Source organism: Notamacropus eugenii, chromosome 4 (genome assembly GCF_028372415.1).
Source record: "Notamacropus eugenii isolate mMacEug1 chromosome 4, mMacEug1.pri_v2, whole genome shotgun sequence".
NCBI lineage: Eukaryota > Metazoa > Chordata > Mammalia > Diprotodontia > Macropodidae > Notamacropus > Notamacropus eugenii.
Genome location: NC_092875.1, coordinates 23,802,693 through 23,819,407, shown reverse-complemented (window position 1 = coordinate 23,819,407; position 16,715 = coordinate 23,802,693).

Here is a 16,715-nt window from a genome sequence, read left to right as displayed (position 1 = left end):
GGTGGTGGAGGAGAGCAGGAAGCAGAAGGGGCATTGCTGATGTATGAAAATGCCTTAAGGATAAGAAAGAAAGGCTTATGCTGTGGGATCCCAGAGGGCAGAGCCAGTGGGTGGAAGTTCTCTAGACGGACAGATTTCAACTCAGTATAAGGCACCATTTCCCCAAGATTCTGTCTGGCAATGGAATAAGCTGCCTCAAATGACGAATGTCCAGCCTGGAAATCTTTAAATAAAGTCTTGATGACCAATTTTTAGGCATTTTGTTGAAGAGATTCATGTTTCAGGTTGTTATTCAATCATTTCACTCATGTCTGACTCTTCTTGACCCCATTTGGAGTTTTCTTGGCAAAGATACTGGAATGGTTTCCCATTTCCTTTACCAGCTCATTTTACAATTAAGGAAACTGAAGCAAACAGAGCAAAGTGACTTGCCCAGAGTCACACAACTAGTGAGTGTTTGAGGCCAGATTTGAACTCAGGTCTTCCCGACTCCAGTGTCAGTTCTTTCTCCACTGGGCCACCTAGCTGCCATGTTTCAGGTAGGGAGATTAATTGATCATGTGTCAGGTCCTTTCCAACTCTGATGTTCTATGATTCTAAGCATCCAAAAAATGATAATATCACTTATTTATTCATTTATCTAGAATTCATCAATCATCTACTATGTGCTCAACTCTGTCCTAGGCACTTTGGGGGAAGTAATTGTAGAATACAAAAGTAGATCCAGTTCCTGACCTAATAGAGTGTTTAATTTAGTTGGGGAGCCCACCACAAAGACTTGGAAAGTATAAAGGAACACCCAGAAATCCTTAAGTCAGCAGGTATGAAGTAAGGAGTATAAGACATATAGGAGAGGCCAGGGGAATGATTAGAATAGGGATTGAGGACAGTTAAGGAAAGCTTCTTGGGTGAGTCTCAACATGAATTTGGAAGTCTTGTCCAAATGAAGAGGCACCATGACTCAGGGGAAACAGCGCTTGGATTAAGAGTCGAGGACCTCACTTCAAAAACTGGCTCTTACACTACCTGTGTGGCCTCATATAGACCATGGTCCCTCTCTGGTCCTCTTTCCTTATCTGTACAGTAAGAGATTTTGGTCTAGAGGAGTTCCAGGGTCCCTCCAGCTCTAAGTATTAGAACAAATCAAAGAATATTTATAGAACGTCAGTGTTATAACATCTTTAGGAGATTGCCCAACTCCCTAATTGTATAGAGGAGTAAACTAGGAGCCAGTGAGGGGAGGAGATTTATCCAAGGTCATTTAGCTATTCCAAGATGCTGCCTCCCTCCCTTCTACCAAGACTACCCAGGAATCAGAGGCCAGGAAGAAATTGGAACAGGACAAAAGATATCCCATGGAATTGGGTACTGTCAGCATCCAAGTTCCTTTACAGCCAGCATCACCCAATTTAGCACTTAATTATACACCGTCTGGTATAGAACTGTAATTGTTTCCTGTGTGTTAGTCTCAGTTTCCTGACAAGGCTGGGAGCAGGGACCATATCTTCAGCTTGTTTTTTGTTCCCTGAAATGTCCCTTGCAAAGGGTTTAGTACCCAGACCATCAGTAGACTGGGCTGCCCCATCTCCACCTAAGCATCCCTGTTCTCTCTGATTAACAGTAGTGACAAGGTGGCACCATAGGGCACTGGACCTGGAGTGCAGAAGATCTGAGCCAAAATTCAGCCTCAGACTTGCTAACTAGGCAAGTCAACCTCAGTTTCTTCAGCTGTAAAGCACCTACTTCCCAGATGTCCAGCCTTGGATCTCCAATTGCTCATTGGACATCTCGAACCGCATAGCCTGTAGACATCTTAAACTTGACATGACCCAACTTGAACTCATTATCTTTTCCTCCAAATCCTCCCTTCTTCCTAACTTCCCCACTACTGTCCAAGGTTCCATCATCATCTCAGTCGCTCAGGCTCACAAGTAGGTACATCCTAGAATGATCATTCTCTTTCACACCTTCACATCTAATCTCTTGTCAAGTCGTACTGATTTTACCTTGGTAACTTCTCTCAAACTCACCCTCTTCTCTCCTCTGATCCCGCCATCTTGGTGCAGGATTGTCCCAGTAACTACAGGTTGATCTCCCTGCTTTAATCCTCTCCCTACTCCAACTTATCTTCCACTCAGTCACCAGAGTGATTTTCCTAAAGCTCAGGTCTGACCATGCCACCCCCACTCTGCCTTCTAATCAATAAACTCCAGCTTCCTGGTCTCTCCATGTTGAATTATAAAATCTTGCTTGACTTTTACAAATATTTGCAACCTGACCCCTTGCTACCTTTCTTGCCTTTTCATGCCTTACTGCTTTCCAATGACCCACTGACATACCTTGCATTTGCTGGCACATGATGATTCATTTCCTGACTCCAAGCATTTGCATCAGCTATCCCTTCTGCCTGGAATGTTTTTCTCTCCTCCCCTCTGACTTCTTGATTCCCTGGCTTCCTTCAATTTTCAGATCTATTCCAACCTCCTACAAGAAGTCTTTCTGAGGCATCTCTAATCGGCCTTCCTTCCTCCTGAGACTGCCCCTAATTTATCTTCTTTGTCCATAGTGGCTGGTATGTTGTCTCCCCCATTAGACTGTGATCTCCTTGAGGAAAGAGACCCAATTTTTACTTTTCTTAGAATCCCCAATGCTTAGTAGAGTGCCTGGCACATAGTAGGTGCTTAATAAATGTTTCTTGGTTATGTGATGACTAACTTTGATAGACTTCTTCTTTGATAGGCTCTTCTCAGCAATGCAAGGATCTAAGACAACTCCAAAAGACCCATGATGGAAAATGCCATCCACTCCCAAAGAAAAAACTTTGGCATCTGAATGCAGATTGAAGCACACTATTTCCTCTCTTTTTATTTTTGTTTGTTTGTTATTTCTCGTGGTTCTTCCTTTTGGTTCTAATTCTGCTTTTCAACATGACTAATATGAAAATATATTCAATATGAATGTATATGTAGAGCCTATATCAGATTGCACACCATCTTGGGGAGGGGGGAGATGAAGGAGGGGGAGAAAATGTAGAACTCAAAATCTTATGGAAGTGAATGGTGAAAACTAAAACCAAATTAATCACTTAATAACTTAAAATAAATAAATGGATAAATGCTTGTTGACAAAGTGATTGACTTTGTAGATAGTCCTTGACAAGCCACATAGATTAGATTGAAGAGTCAAGCATTCTATTTGCTAATAAGGCAGAATCCCCTGGATTGAAAACTTATTTGTTCCTTGGAAGGAGAGTGGGGGGTTGGTATGTCTACTGGACTTAGGTTCTGGGAGGTCTTAGAATGTCAAAGATAAGATCTTTAGGTCAAAGGAATATAAAGAATAGATCTAGAACCAGAAAGGACATCAGAGACCACCTAGTCTGTTCTCCTCATTTGACAGATAAATAAATTGGCAGGAAGTAGAAGTGTCTTATTTAAGACAATCCAGAGCCAGTGCTTTTTCCTCTATCCCTCAATGTGCAACTGGCCTCATATAAATCCTAGCCTGTGACCTGACAGCTAAAGGCAATAACAATGACTGACTTGATTTAAGATTTACCAAACAAATGTATATTATTGCTAGGGATTGTCAGAACAGCCCTATAAGGTAGGTGCATTCCCCTCCCCCCATTTTATAGAGGAGAAAATAGAGGTTCAGAGAGATTCAAAGACTTGCCAAGAGTCACACACTGAGTAAAAATGTCATAGGTCAGATTCGAACTCCAGGCTCTCTTAACTCTAAGTACAAGACATGCTCTATGATACCACACTCTGCTTCTCCTTTTAGATAGGACTTCAAGATAATAAATTCTCTGAAGTTACTTCCCATCTCTCTCTCTCTCTCTCTCTCTCTGTCTCTCTCTCTCTCCCTCCTCATCTACCCTTCTTTCTCTGTCTCTTTTTTTCCCTCTTCCACGTTCCCTCAGTTTCTTTGTCTTTTTCTAGCACTCTTTCTTTTTTAATTATTATTTTGTTTATTTTCAGCGTTCTACAATCACTTCCATGTATCTTAGATTTTTCCCCTCCCTCACTCCCTTCCCCCCCACCTCCCCACTCCCTCCCTGAGACAAAATACAGTTTTATATAGGTTCTACACATACATCACTATTAAATACATTTTCACCTTAGTCATGTTGCATAGAAGAATTAAAACAGGAGAAATCATAAAACAAACCAAAACATAATACAAAAGAAAATGATCTGCTTCATTCTGTGACTGAATTTCATAGTTCTTTCCCTGGATGTGGAAGGCATTTTGCCTTCAGAGACCACTGGGAATTATTTAAGTCTTTGCATTGCAATGAAGTACTAAGTCTTCCAAAAAGAGTCCTCACACACTGTGGCTGGTGCTGTGTACAAAGTTCTCCTGGTTCTGCTCCTTTCACTCAGCATCAGTTCATAGAAGTCTTACCAGGCCTCTCTGAAGTCTTCCTATTCATTATTTCTTATAGCACAATAGTATTACATTGCATTCATATACCATAATTTATTCAGCCATTCCCCAAATGATGAGCATCCCCTTGGATTTCCAGTTTTTGGCCACCACAAAGAGAGCCACTTTTATGACCTCTTGGGAATACAGTCCTAGAAGAGGTATTGCTGGGTCAAAGGGTATGCACATTTTTGTAGCCCCCTGGGCATAGTTCCAAATTGCTCTCCAGAATGGTTGGATCAGCTCACAGCTCCACCAACAATGAATTAGTGTTCCAACTCTCCCACATCTTCTCCAACATTTATCATCTTCCTGTTTTGTCATGTTTGCAAATCTGATAGGTGTAGCACTCTCTTTTTCTCTTCTTCTGCCTCTTTGTCTGTATCTCTCCCCTCTTTTCTTCTCTTCTCTTTCCCTTCCTCCCTCTCTGTCTATATCCTTCTCCCTCCTCTTAGTTTCCCTCTCTCTTCATGATGGAAATAGGTTTTTCCATTTTCCTCTCTTCCTTTTCTGTCCTTATGGGACAAAGAGAAGAAATTCCTGTACTTCCTTTATTCCTGGCAGATACTTTGGCTTGTGTGCTACTCTCTGGTGGCTGAATTTGAAATAATAATCTGTTGCCATTCTCTTTTCCAGGTTTGTGTGTCTTTCTCTTTACTGTTAAGTGTCAATTAGCAGGAATAATCCAGTAGAATATAAACTCTTTGAGGGCATTGATGAGTTTGTTTTTGTCCTTGTCTCCTTAGCACCTTGTTGTTAATGTTGGGTTGAGTTGTTCAGTCGTGTCTGACTCTTCACGATGCCATAGCACACCAGGCCCTTCCATCCTCCACTGTCCCTTGAAGTCAGTCCAAGTTCATATTCCTTGTTTCCATGACACTATCTATCGATCTCATCCTCTGTCATCTTCTTCTCCTTTTGCCTTCACTCTTTCCAAACAATAGGATCTTTTCCAATGATTTCCATCTTTGCATTATGTGGCCAAAGTATTTAAGCTTCAGCTTCAGTATTTGATCTTCCAGTGAATAGTCTGAGTTCATTTCTTTAAGTATTGACTGATTTTATCTCCTTGCTGTCAAAGAGATTCTCGAAAGTCTTCTCCAGTACCATAATTCAAAAGCATCGATTCTGCAGCACTCAACTTTCTTTACAATCCAACTCTCACAGCCATATATTGCTATTAGGCAAGCCATAACTTGTATTATACAGACCTTTATTGGCAAGTTGATGTCTTTGCTTTTTAGTATACTGTCCGGATTTGCCATAGCTTTCCTTCCAAGGAGCAAGCATCTTTTAATTTCATGGCTGCAGTCACCATCTGCAGTGATCTTTGAGCCCAAGAATATAAAATCTGACACTACTTTCATTTCTTCCCCCTCTGTTTGCCAGGAAGTGATGGAACCAGTTGCCAAGATACTAGTTGGTTTGTTTTTTTATATTAAGTTTCAAGCCAGCATTTACATTTTTCTCTTCCACCTCATCAAGAGGCTTCATAATTCTTCTTCACTTTCTGCCATCAGAGTGACATTGACTGCACATCTGAGATTGTAGATGCTTCTCCTTGTAACTTTAATTCTAGCTTCTTATTCATCTAGACTGGCATTTCATATGATGTATTCTACCTATAAGTTAAATAAATCAGGTGACAATATACAGCCTTTTCACATGTCTTTTCCAATCTTAAACCAATAAGTTTTTCCATGTTCCATTCTAACCACTGAGTCTTGACTCATATACAGGTTCCTCAGCAGACAAGGAAAATGATCAGGTACTCCCATACCTTTCAGAACTTGTCACATTTTGTTATAACTCACACTGTGAAAAGTTTTCATGTAGTCAATGAACAGAAGTAAATTTTTTTCTGGAACTCCTTTATTTTCTCCATAATCCAGAAAATATTGGCAATTTGGTCTCTAGTTCCTCTGTTTCTTCAAAAACCAGCCTGCTCTTCTGGTAATTCACAGGTCATATGTTGCTGAGGTCTAGTTTGCAGAACCTTAAGTATAACCTTACTGGTTTATAAAATGAGAGCAGTTGTTCAGTAATATAAACCTTCCTTGGCATTGCCCTTATTTAGGACTGGGACGTAAACTGATCTTTTCCAGTCTAGTGGACACTGTGGAGTTTTCCAAATTTGCTGGCGTATTGAGTGCAGTGCGTTTACCATATCATCTTTTAAGATTTCAAATATCTCAGCTGGAATTCCATCACTTCCACTGGCCTCAGTGTTAGCAATACTTCCTAAGGCTCTTTTGACATCATTCTCCAGGGACTCTGGCCCCAGATGAGTAAGTACACCATCATGATTATTGGTGGTGTTAACATCTTTCTTGTATAGTTCTATATATTCTTGCCATTTCTTTTCTACTTTTGTTAAGTCTCTACCATTTTGTCTTTTATCATGCCCATTTTTCACTTGAAAAATTTTCCCTTGATGTTTCTTATTTTCTTTTTTTATAATTAATTCATTTATTTTTAGTTTTCAATATTCAATTCCATAAGATTTTGAGTTTCAAATTTTCTCCCCTTCCATTCTCTCCAAGACAGCATGCAATCTAATATAGATTCGTACATATATGTTCATATTAAACATATTTTCATTAGTCATGTTGTAAAGAAGAATTAGAACCAATGGGAAGAACCACAACAGACAAGATGCAAACAAAAATAAAAAGAGAGCAAATAGTCTGCTTTGATCTGCGTTCAGACTCCGAAGTTCGTTCTCTGGATATGGATAGCATTTTCTTTTGGAGTTGTCTTACATTCTTGCATTGTTGAGAAGAGCTAAATCTATAAAAGTCAGTCCTCACACAATGTGGTTGTTACTATGTACAGTGTTCTCCTGATTCTGCTCATTTCACTCAGTATCAGTTCATGTAAGTCCGCCTGCTCATCATTTCTTATAGCACAATAGTATTCCATGGCATTCATACAGCAACTTGTTCAGTCATTCCCCAATTGATGGGCGTCTCTTCAATTTTCAATACATTGCCATCACAAAAAGAGCTGATATAAATATTTTTGTACATGTGTGTCCTTTTCCCATTCTTCTGATCTCTTTGGTGTTTCTAATTTTCTCTAAGAAATCTCGTCTTTCTCCCAATGGAGGACCTCAAGGCAAAAAGCCTTCCACACTCAGAGAGAGAAATATGGAAGTCACTCACATAATGTAGCAGATCATGTTTGTGTATGTGTATCTGTTTGTGTATCATGTTCTGATTTGTTATACGGATTCTTTCATTTATCTTAGTCTGACTACATAGCATGACTATAGTGAAAATATACTCAATAGGAAAGTATATGTAGAATCTATACAGAATTGTATGCAGTCGTGGGGAGGGAGGGAGGTAGTGGGGGGTGGGTGGGGAGGGATAAAATCGCAATTGTATGGCAGTGATTGTTAAACATTAAAAAAAATAAAAAAATTAATAAAAAAATTAAAAAAAAAAAAAAAAAGAAATCTCGTCTTTCCCATTCTACATTTCTTTTCTATTTCTTTGCATTACTCATTAAAGAAAACCTTATCTATCCTTGCTGTTCTCTGGAATTCTGCATTCATTTGGGTATATCTTTCCCTTTTTCCTCTCTCTTTTACTTTCCTTCCTTCCTCAGCTAAAAGCCTCATTCACTAGTCATTTTGCTTTCCTGCTAATTTTTTTCCTTTGGAATGTTTTTTGTTGCTGCCTCCTGTATGATATTGCAAACTCCTGCCCATAGTTCTTCAGGCACTCTGTCTACCAGACCAACCCCCTTAAATATATTTTTGACCTCCACTTCATATTCATAAGGAATGCTATTAGGTCATACCTATACAATCTGATGATTTCCCCACTTTCTTCAATTTAAGTCTCAATTTTGCAATAATAAGTTCATGTTCTGAGCCACACTTAGCTCCAGGTCTTGTTTTAACAGACTGAAAAGAGCTTCTCCACATTTGTTTGCAAAGTATATAATCAGTTTGATTCCTATTTTGACCTTCTGGTGATGTTCATGTGTGGAGTCATTTTTGGGATTGTTGAAAAAGAGTGTTTGTTATGATCAAAGAGTTATCTTGACCTAACTCTATTAGTTTCTGCCCTGCTTCATTTTGTATTCTAATGCCAAGTTTGCCAGTTATTTCAATTATCTTTTGATTCTTTCTTTAGCATTCCAATCCTCTAGGATCGATATGACATCTTTTTTTGGTGTTATTTCTAGAAGATGTTGTATGTCTTCATAGAACTGATCAACTTTGGCTTCTTTGTCATCAGTGGTTAGATCATAGACTTGTATTACTGTGATGATGAATCCTTTGCCTTGGGTTTGAACAGATATCATTCAGTCATTCTGACATATGATTGGGGCTTAGCAAATGTTTGTTGAGTTGAGTTGATTTTGATCAATTTGTATGTTTGTAATGCAAGAAGAATTCCCTGATATGTGGGCTAGGTAACAGTATAGTTAAACTGGTGTTGATTGAATGGTTGTACTCAATAAGTAGCTATTAAGGATTCAATGACAAGTTGGAAGGAGGTCTCCAGTGGAGTGCCCCAAGGATCTGGGTTTGGCCCTGTATCTTTTAACATTTTTATTAATGACTCATGATGTTCAGTTGTTCAGTCATGTCTGACTCTTTCAGCTCCCATTTGGAGTTTTCTTGGCAAAGATACTGGAGTGGTTTGCCATTTCTTTATCCAGACCATTTTATAGATGAGGAAACTGAGGCAGACAGGATTAAGTGATTTCTCCAGGGTCGCACAGCTGGTAAGTAAGTGTCTGAGGCCAAATTTGAATTCAGGAAGATGAGTCTTCCTGACTTCAAGCCCAGTACTCTATCCACTGCACCATCTAGCTGCCCTTCCAAGACCACATTAAGACATAAAAACAACATCCTTACCAAACTTGCAATGGCATAGATCTGAGAAGAATAAGCAACCCAATGGATGCTTTAATGAGGTTAGGATCCAAAAAAGATCATGACAGGCTGGATCTAATAAGATAATGCTCAGTAGGTATAAAAGCAAAATCACCCTTGAATAGAAAAAAAATCACCTTCACAAGCATGACATGTTTATACCAAAATTTCTCTGTAAAAGATCTGGGGGTCTTAGTGGACTTCAAGCTCTGTATGAAATGGAATACCTAAGAGAGCTAATGGACTACATTAAGAGGCATGTGGCTTCCAGGAATAAGGAGGTGATAGTGTCCCTATTCTTTGCCCTACTCAGAGGTGATCTGGAGCATTGCGCTCAGCTCTGGGTGGCAGTGTTTATGAGGAACCTTAATAAGCTGGCAAGTATCTAAAAGAGAAAGACTCAGATGGGGAAAGGCCTTAACCAAATTGCATGAGGAATCATAGAAGGAACTGGGGTGTTAACCTATTAAAGAGAGGACTCAGAAAAAAAAACACATAAGAGCCATGTTCAAGTATCTGAAGGAATGTCATGTAGAAAAAGGAAAAGTATAAGAAGATTACAAAGGCAAGTGGCAGCCCAGTTATGACAGGCTTTCTAAAAGCCAAAGAGAGAATTTTCTATTTCACCCTAGAAGTTACCAGGGAGTCACTGGAATCAAACTGACTATTAGGGGCTACTATCAGTCTACTACTTATCCCTGTGTCTATGGACAAGTATCTTCACCTCCCTCAATCTTAGTTTCTCCCCCTGTGAAATGAGGGGGTGGAATGAGGTCATCTCCAGGAGCCCAAGTAGCCTCAGTATTTTTATTTTCAGTTTCTAGAGATAATTGTTCTCACTTTTCCCAATTGGAGGAGTTAATCTGCATGTTGAACCAAGGGCAAAATGGCAACCTCTGGGGAATGCAAGGACATTCTAGCCTGTACTTAGTCACTGATGACCCTAGGCAGGCCCCTTGGCCTCTCCAAGATGCATTTATCCCTTCTGTAGAGAGAACAAAGACCGATGTCATTGATCCTCTTTGAGAAGGAAAGATAAGTAACAAAATATCTGTGCTATCTCTGTCATAGGATTTTAGAGGAGGAAGGATCTTCAGAGGTCACATTAGAGGCACACAGAGAAGGGCTTAGTTTCTCTCTGCTTAACCCTACAGGGTAGAACCAAAGGAAGTTTCAAAAAGGCAGATTCCAGCTTAAGATGGAGGCTGGGAGGGAAAGTACTTACAATGGGAGTTGTCCAATAGTGAAAGGGGCTGCCTCACCTCCCCTCATCTGTAAAATGAGGGGGATTAACTCCATGGCCTCTCAAGATGTAGTAAGGAGACCAGAGGTCTGCAAGCCCAGCCTAGGTGACATTTATCAGGTATAATGTAGAAAGGCTTTGTTCAGGCACATGGAAGATAAGATGGCTACTGAAGACTCTTCAACTCTGAAATTACTTTATTCTGAATTCACTTCTAGCCCACTCTCCTCAGTGGATTCCTGTGCTCCACTACTTGTTTATCACTCATGTTTTAAGTGTTTTAAGTTTAAGTTGTTTTAACAACTTATGAGATGCATTTTCTCACAAACACATATGAGTTTAGAAAACCCTATGAGTGAGCTCTCCCTCAAAACCTTCACTTGCAGTCAGGAAGACCAGCTTTCCAATCTTGCCTCCAATAAGGTAAATATGACCCTTAACAGATCACCTACCTGGCTCTCAGTTTCCTCATCTGTAAAATGAGGGATCGGATTCAGTGGCTTTCAATTTGTGATGTTATAATGACCTTTACAATGGAACTGCCATCATTTGGATGACATTCTTTGGAGTGACCTCTCAAAGCCCATAAGACATTCCAGGACACTTCCTTAGGAAGGAAAATCTTGTCCCTTTGAGGGTTGGTTTGATTTTCTGTTAACCCTGAAGGTGCTTGGAGTTAAATCTAGACAGTAAGGACCATGAACTGGAGATGGTAAGTCTGGAATAGGAAGGAATAGGAGGAATCACTCTGATAACTCAATTACACTTAATAAATGTTGTCATTCATTCATGTCCAACTCTTTGTGACCCCATTTGGGATTTTCTTGGCAGAGATACTGGAGTGGTTTGCCATTTCCTTCTCCAGCTCATTTTTGCAGATGAGAAAAGAGAGTTAAGTGACTTGCTCAGGGTCACATAGCCAATAAATGTCTGAGGCTAGATTTGAACTCACGAAGATGAGTCTTCCTGATTCCAAGCCCACCCCTCTATCAAATGTGCCACCCAACTGCTTTAACTACAAAGAGCTTTCCCAGGCACAAGAGATACCAAGAGCAAAACAAAACTGTTCGTGCCCTCAAGTAGTTTGAATCTAATGTAGCAATAATGGTAATAACCATGGTAATACAAACCATTCAAAAAGTCTTTATTAAAGATCTGCCATGTGCCAGGAATTGTGCTATGTGGAGCTAGCTATATAAAGACCACAACAAAATAAGGGGATTGCAGTCTTATATGATGATGATGATGATGATGATGATGATGATGATGATGATGATGATGATGGTGATGATGATGATAATGATGATGATGATGATGATGATGATGATGATGATGACGGTGACGACAATAATAATAACTAATCAACAATCATGCATCAAGAGTCTGGGGTGTAGGGTGTGCTCAGGGAGGACCAGTACCTTTGGTGCAATGGCTGCTGAGCCCTTTCCAGGGCTCTTCCACCTTTGGTGTCCACCTGTTCCCCGTAACTCTCACTTGTGGCTCCAAGAAGCTGCAGCATGCACAGCACCCACACCCCAGTAAACCATTTAGGCAGACGGGCCAAACCAGGTTGAGGGTAACCAACGGTTCTCAAACCCATTGGTGAGTTAGGGGGGTGTTTACCCCAAGCATGTGAAGACTTCATCTGGTGGAATGGGTGGATGAGAACAATTTGTTCCAATGGCCATGAAGGCAGATGAAGCAGGCGATGTGGAGTGCTTAGAGCTTGGTTAGACACAGAAGATGCCAAGGTCATCCACTGCATCCTGAGCCACTGCCAGTCGTCTTGACTCTGTCCTTCCACTGGACTATGATGACTGGAGGAGAGAGTGAGACTGACAACTTCATGCAATTCTGCCTCACTTAAATCCAATTTACAGGTGAATCAAAAGACATCACCCATACCATTTCACTATTATGCCTCAAAGTCCTGTGGTGATAGGCAAGCGATGAAGCAATAAGTGCAGATACACTGAGAGGTGTAGTCACAACCCTGCATACAGGTGGCCCAGGCCATAGGGTCATTTCTCACTGGAAGCAGCACTGGGACTTGGCAGCCCCCTGGATGTCTGAGCAGCCTTTTTTTTTAGCAGCCTTTTAAGGATCACACTGCTCACCTCCTGGTGTGAGGAAGGGGGCTGCAAAAGATGCCCTAAACATTACCTGCTTACCCAACCTGGACCTGATTACCACGGCAGGTGGGGAATCCCACCATGTGGTTGAAATCCAAAAGAATGTATGAAAACATCTGCAAAGATGATTCCACTCACCATTGGTACAAGGAATATGCGCACACTAATAGACAACACAAAATTCAGTAGACCTGAAAGAAGAACTGCTCTTGTTGCAAGAGAGCTCAACAAGTATTGCATCCAAATAGCAGCCCTAAGTGAAACAAGGTTGGCAAGTGAAGGCCAGCTTACTGAAGTTGGAGCTGGATACACCTTTTTCTGGAGTAGGCGCAGTGAAGGGGAGAGTCATGAAGCTGGTGTGGGTTTTGCAATCAAAACCAATCTAATCAGCAAGCTGGCATGCCTGCCAAAAGGAGTGAATGACAGGCTCATGACAATGCGATTGCCACTTGAAGGAAAACGCCATGCTACCATCATCAGTGCCTATGCTCCCTCCCACTATGACAAACCCTGATGAAGTCAAAGACAAATTTTATGAAGAACTAGAGACCCTTATCGTCAATGTGCCAAAAGAGGACAAGTTTATAATTCTGGGCGACTTTAATGCTGGAGTAGGCTCAGACTTGGCAGAGAGTCCTAGGGAGGAATGGAGTTGGAAACAGCAACAGCAATGGTCACTTACTGTTGAAGACTTGTACATAACATGACCTCTTCACCAACACTGTTTTCCATTTACCTAAATGCAATAAAACTTCATGGATGCACGCTCACAGCAAATATTGGTGTCTAATAGATTATGTGATTGTAAGGAGAAGAGACAGACAAGATGTGAGAGTGACAAAGGCAATGTGTGGTGCAGAGTGCTGGACTGATCATAGACTTATTCTTTCAAAGCTAAATATTCTCATTCATCAAAAGTTCTGCCCCCAAGGCAAAATAACTACCAGGAGAATTAATGTCAACTAATTACAGCTCTTCTCTGAGCATGAACAGTTTGCTGCTGACTTGGAGGGAAAGTTGAGCCAACACACAGTTGGCAACAGTGGAGCAGAAAAGGAGTGGGCAGCTCTCAGAGATTTGGTGTACAGCACTGCATTTGCTCATCTTGGTCAGAACACTTGCAAATACCAAGACTGGTTTGATGAAAATGATAGAGAAATTCAGAAGCTGCTAAATGAAAAATAAGAACTCCACAGGATTTACTAGCAGGATAGTTCATCCACCTCTAAGAAGGCAGCATTTAATTCCATCAAAAGCAAAGTACATGTAAAGCTTAGAGAGATGCAGGATTCCTGGCTCAGTAAGACGGCAGATGAAATTCCGTTTTATGCTGATAGTAACAATTCAAAGTGCTTTTATGATTCCCTGAAAGTTATTTATGGACCAGAAACCTATGGTGCATCACAACTACTCAGTGCTGATGGAGCCACATTGATTAGTGATAAGGACATGAGCCTAGAGAGATGGGCTGAACACTTCCATAGTGTTCTCAACAGACCATCATCAATCGATACTGAAGCCATTTACCGTTTACCTCAGATTGAAGTCAATCCCTCCTTAGCTGAACTTCCAACTGAAGAAGAGGTTTTGAGAGCCATTAGGCTCCTTTCATGTGGCAAAGCATTTGGTGCTGATTCTATTCCAGCTGAGATTTACAAGGTAGGGAGACCATTGTTCATACAAAAGCTGACTGAAATTTTCCAGGTTATATAGCAAGAGAAAGTTATCCCCCAGGAGTTCAAGGATGCCTCCATTGTCCATCTCCATAACGGTAAAGGGAACAGATTGTCCTGAGACATTCCCAGGGGGATCTCTCTCTTAGTCCCTGCTGGCAAAATTCTTGCTAGAGTCCTTCTTAATCCTTCACCTGGAAGATGGTCATATACCTGAGAGCCAGTGTGGCTTCAGAAAGGGCTGAGGAACAGTCGACATGGGGTTTGCTACCTGACAACTCCAAGAGAAATGCCAGGAGCAGAACAGAGGTCCGTACGCAACATTTGTAGATCTGACCAAGGACTTTTGACACTGTTAGTTGTGAGGGCTTATGGAAAATTATGTCAAATTTGGTTGCCCAGAGAAGTTCATTAATATTGTACATCATTTTCATGATGACATGTTTGCCCGGGTTCTGGATAATGGACAAAGCTCTTCTGCCTTCCCAGTCACCAATGGAGTGAAACAGGGCTGTGTGCTTGCTCCCATGCTTTTTAGCATGATGTTTTCAGCCATGTTGACAAATGCTTTCAATGAGGATGAACATGGCATCAAGGTCAACTACCGTACTGATAGTAAGTTCTTCAAATTGAAAAGGCTACAAGCCAAGACCAAAAGGGAGGCAGTGTTGGTGCATGATTTTCTGTTTTCAGATAATGGTGCACTCAGTGCAGCCTCTGAAGCTGAGATGCAACAAAGTATCTATCAATTCTGTGCTGCCTGTACTAATTCTGGCCTAATAATTAACACCCAAAAAAAAAAAAGCCACAGATGCTCCATCAGCCACCACCACACCATCCATGTGTGGAATCATCAGCTACAACAAATGGAGAAGTTTTGAATGCTGTGGATAAGTTCATTTACCTTGGTAGTGTACTTTCCAGGGATGTTCACACTGACAATGAGGTTGACACACACATTACTACAGTTAGCTCAGTGTTTGGGAGACTCTGAAGAAAAATATGGGAGAGAAAAGGTATTAGACTGACTACCAAACTGAAGGTCTACAGAGTCATTGTGCTGACCTCATTGTTGTATGCCTGTGAAACATGGACAGTCTACTACTGCCATGCCAGGAAACTGAATTGTTTCCATATGAACTGTCTTAGGAAGATTCTGAGGATCACCTGGCAGGATAAGGTACCAGACACTGACATCCTTGCTCAAGCTGAACTGCCAAGTATTCAAACTATGCTTCAGAGAGCACAACTCCGATGGGCTGGCCACATGGTTTGAATGCAAAATGTATGTTTGCCAAAAAGACTATTTTATGAAGAACATGCATGGGACAGGCGATCACATGGTGGCCAAAAGAAATGATACAAGGACACTCTCAAGATTTCTCTCAAGGACTTTGGATTTGACTGTGCAACATAGGAGACACTAGCACAGGACCGCCCAGCATGGCGTGCCCACATAAGAAAAGGCACTGTGCTCTTGAGCAAAGCAGAATTGAGACAGCACAAAGTAAACACAGGATGTGCAAACTAGGGATATTCACCCTAAATATTTACACAGACTATCTGTGTCCCAACCTGTGGTAGAGCATTCCAAGCTCATGTTGGTCTGACCAGCCAGTTGGACACAATGAAATTTCACTTTACAATGGTGATTTCATTTTGGTCCTCTTTGAAGATGAAGGACAACAACCTACCAACCATTAAGAGTCTACTGAATGTCAGGTACTGGCAATTTTGGGAAAAAAATAAAGCAATCTATTGGGAGTTGTGACATGTTTGCCATTGAGTAAATAGAGGTGTAAGACAGTGCTAGCAACTGGAGGAAGGGGGAATCCAGGAAGTCTTCATGGAAGAGCTGGCACATGTACTAAGCCTTGAAGAATGATGAAGATTCAGAAAAGCAAGGGTAAGGAGTCACTGTATTCCAGGTATGGAGGGATAGTCTAGGCAAATGGTGGAAATGAATGTTGAGTTAAGGTGGGTAGTACAGTTTGGTGAAAAAAATAAAGTGCAAAAATGAGAATAACATGAAATAAGGTTGGCTGGAGCTGGATGGGTTAGAGAACGGGCCCCATCTTAATGTTCCAGGAAGAAGAGTTTGCTTTTCATCCTAGAAAAAGATGGTTCATGGAGATGAAGGCTTGGAGGTAAGGGAGTGATGTGGCCCAACCTGTGCCTTAGGAAGATGATTTTGTGAAATGTGGGGAGAATGGGTAGGAAAAAGGAGAGAAGGGAAAATGAAAGGACCTTTTAGGAAGCTGTTGTTATTGTCTAAGGAGGAAGTGATGAGATCTTGAACTGAGTTGGTAGGTATCTGAGTGGAGAGAAGAGAAAAGATTTGG